The 3,236-nt window shown below is 40.4% G+C and overlaps 1 non-coding gene across 1 annotated transcript; it reads right to left on the reverse strand.

Moving 5' to 3' along the window:
* Positions 1–1,405: 1,405 nt before the first annotated feature.
* On the reverse strand, positions 1,406–1,612 carry LOC130028475 (small nucleolar RNA U3). The gene has a single exon (XR_008793201.1). It is a non-coding gene; the product is annotated as a small nucleolar RNA U3 (small nucleolar RNA).
* Between the last annotated feature and the right edge of the window lie 1,624 nt (positions 1,613–3,236).

The raw sequence follows: 3,236 nt of genomic DNA on the forward strand, positions 1-3,236 counted from the left end.
TTTGTTCTCTCTCTGTCTCTGGAAATATTTAAGTATGCAAATATATATCAATGTGTAGCAAAAGATTTAATACATGGGATTGACTTCCCTGATTATGGGATATTACTTTTCTGAGAAGTTCCAGATTCTCCTGTTTGTAGTCTTGAGGTCAGGGAAGCTGGTTGTGTAGTTTCAATACAATTCTGAAGTCCCAAGAACAAGAGCACCTATGTTCCAGGGTCATAGAAGATAAATTTACAGCTCAAGCTTAGAGCAAATTTTCCCTTCTTCACTTTGTTTACTTAGACCTTTAATGGCTTGGAAAAGTCTACCTCTTTGGCAAGGGCAATCTCTTTTATTCAATATGTTGGACTCTTTTAGAGATACCCTTATAGACACACCCCAAAAAACCTGCATTAGCAGCTCTCTGGCCATCTTCTGGCCCAGTCAAGTTGACAAAAATAAACCACAGGGAGCAGGTGAGTAAGAGATTACCAACTGTTCTTGATACGTCAGGTGATAGATTCTCATGGGGAGTTCCCACAGCTTTTGTGAAAATCTTCTGAGCCTGGAAATGCCTAGGGTGTATGATGAATGATGGAGAAACAGTGCTCATGTTGATGAAGAGCAGTGGCTCACCTGTAGACCTCCTGTCTGACCATGAGGTCTGCAGGTTATCCAGAGAAAAGGGATGATGGATGGGCCTGATGCTCCTTCCCTGTGTGGGCTGCTGGGTAGACTATCACTCAAAGTCCCTGATAGAATACTTCCTCTGTACAGGACTGCTGAAAGAGGGGTTATAAATGAATTTCTAGAAACCATTTTTCTAATTATATTTTTGAGTTTGGGACATGGCTATCCATGGGAGGAGCCTGTTTCTATAGGAAGTAATAGAGAAATAAAGTTAGAGGAGGGTTGTGGGAGCTTTCAGAAATGACAGTGGGTGAAACCATAACTGTCTTTCCCCATATTCACTCACTTATTCATTCAGCAGGTACATTCTCATTCTCACTGTAGCATGTAAGACATGGAGTACAAGGTGTTCTCTAGACAGAATCTGTTACACTTTATTATGCATATCAACAAGGGGCAGCAGGAGTGCTCACTGATTACCCCAGAGGTACTGACATTTTATAGTTTTTGTTTTTGCTTTTTGGGGCACACAAGGAGATGCACAGCATTTACTCCTGACTCTGCACTCAGAAATTACTCCTGGCGGTGCTCAGGGGACCATATGGGATTCTGGGAATCAAACCCAGGTCGGCCACATGCAAGGCAAACGCCCTACCTGCTGTGCTATCGCTCCAGCCCTGAGGTTTTATAGTTTTGATTTGTTTCTTGAATGTATGTCCTATCCTACTGCTTTACCTTAAGTCTACACATTGGAGGGCAGGGAAAGCATTTTGACACATTTTTTTTTAAAGTTTCAGATGCATTGTTTCTCTCTCAATCTTCAAAGGAAAGAGAAGAACAATGATAAATGGTAAAAGACCGTTGCAAAAGAAACACCTTCAACAGGTTTCACACTCAGGAAAGGATGCTCTGACTCCTCCTACAGGTTTTGATGCTCTACAGGATCAAAGAAGCTTCTCTAGTAATGAACTATAGAAATGATCCTAGAAAGTATAGGCTTCTTGGCACATTTGTGCACCTGGTGAAGCACTTTTATTTCACAATGCCATTAAATATTTCTGCATCTGAGACAATATCTCAGAAAATACCTGAGGAAAGTGATAAGGATGAACATAATCCAACACTTCTGTTATTGGTTGGATCTTGAGGCCTACAGTTTCCACTGTGGAGCTTGTTTTTTCTCTTTGACTTGAACATCTGAGTAGCAGAATTTTTGTTTATTTATTTATTTATTTTTCTTTGTAGGATTTTTTTTTAATTTTTTTAATAAATTTATTTTTTTTATTAGTGAAATACCATGAGGTGCAGTTGTAGACTTACAAATTTTTGTGCTTGGGTTTCCTTAGAATTTTTTTTCCCTTTATTTTATTTTATTTTTTTTAAAGTTGTAGATTTACAATTTTTTGTGCTTTGGTTTCAATTATACAATGATCAGATACCCATCCCTCCACCAGTGCCCATTTTCCACCACCATGGATAATATCCCTCCCACCCCCATCCCCCCAACCCCCCTGTCTCTGTGGCAGGGAAATCCCCTGTGTTCTCTCTCTCCTTTTGGCTGTTGTGGTCTGCAAAAGAGGCATTGAGTGGCAAACATGTTCAGTCCATAGTCTACTTTCGACATGCATCTCCCCTCCTGGGAGGATCCTCCAAACATCCTTTATTTGGTGCTCCCTTCTCTATCTGAACAGCCCTTTCCTCTAGGATACCCGGCTGGCCTCTAAGTTATGGAGTAATCCTCCTGGTGCTGATCTCAGCTATTCTTGGGTATTAATCTCATACTTTGTTACTTTATATCCCCCAGATGAATGCAATCTTTCTATGTCTATCCCTCTCTTTCTGACTCATTTCGCTTAGCATGATACTTTCCATATTGTACCACTTGTATGTAAATTTCATGACTTCATCTTTTCTAAGAGCTACATAGTACTCCATTGTGTAGATGTACCAAAGTTTCTTTAACCAGTCATCTGTTCTTGGGCATTCAGGTTTCTTCCAGTTTCTGGCTATTGTAAAGAGTGCTGCAATGAACAAACAAGTGCAGATGTCACTTCAACTATACATTTTTGCCTCTCTCGGATATATTCCCAGGAGTGGTATTGCTGGGTCAAATGGGAGCTCAATTTCTAATTTTTTGAGAATCGTCCATACTGTTTTCCAGAAGGGCTGAACCAGTGGACATTCCCACCAACAGTGAAGGAGTGTCCCTTTCTCGCCACATCCACGCCAGCATCGGTTGCTTTTGTTCTTTTGAATGTGGGTCAGTCTCTGAGGTGTGAGATGGTATCTCATTGTGGTTTTGATCTGCATCTCCCTGATGATTAATGATGTAGAGCATTTTCTCATGTGCTTTTTTGCCATTCGGATTTCTTCTTTGAGAAAGTTTCTGTTCATTTCATTGCCCCATTTTTCGATGAGGTTGGATGTTTTCTTCTTGTGGAGTTTAACCAGTATTTTGTATATCCTGGATATCAACCCCTTGTCAGATGTGTATTCGGTGAATATCCTTTCCCATTCTGTAGACTGTCTTTGTATTTTGGTCACTGTTTCTTTGGAGGTGCAGAAGCTTCTTAGTTTAAGATAGTCCCATTTATCTATCTCTGTTTTCACTTGCTCGGCCAGTG

The sequence above is a fragment of the Sorex fumeus genome, unplaced genomic scaffold (assembly GCF_029834395.1).
Source record: "Sorex fumeus unplaced genomic scaffold, SorFum_2.1 ptg000039l, whole genome shotgun sequence".
Taxonomy (NCBI): Eukaryota; Metazoa; Chordata; class Mammalia; order Eulipotyphla; family Soricidae; genus Sorex; species Sorex fumeus.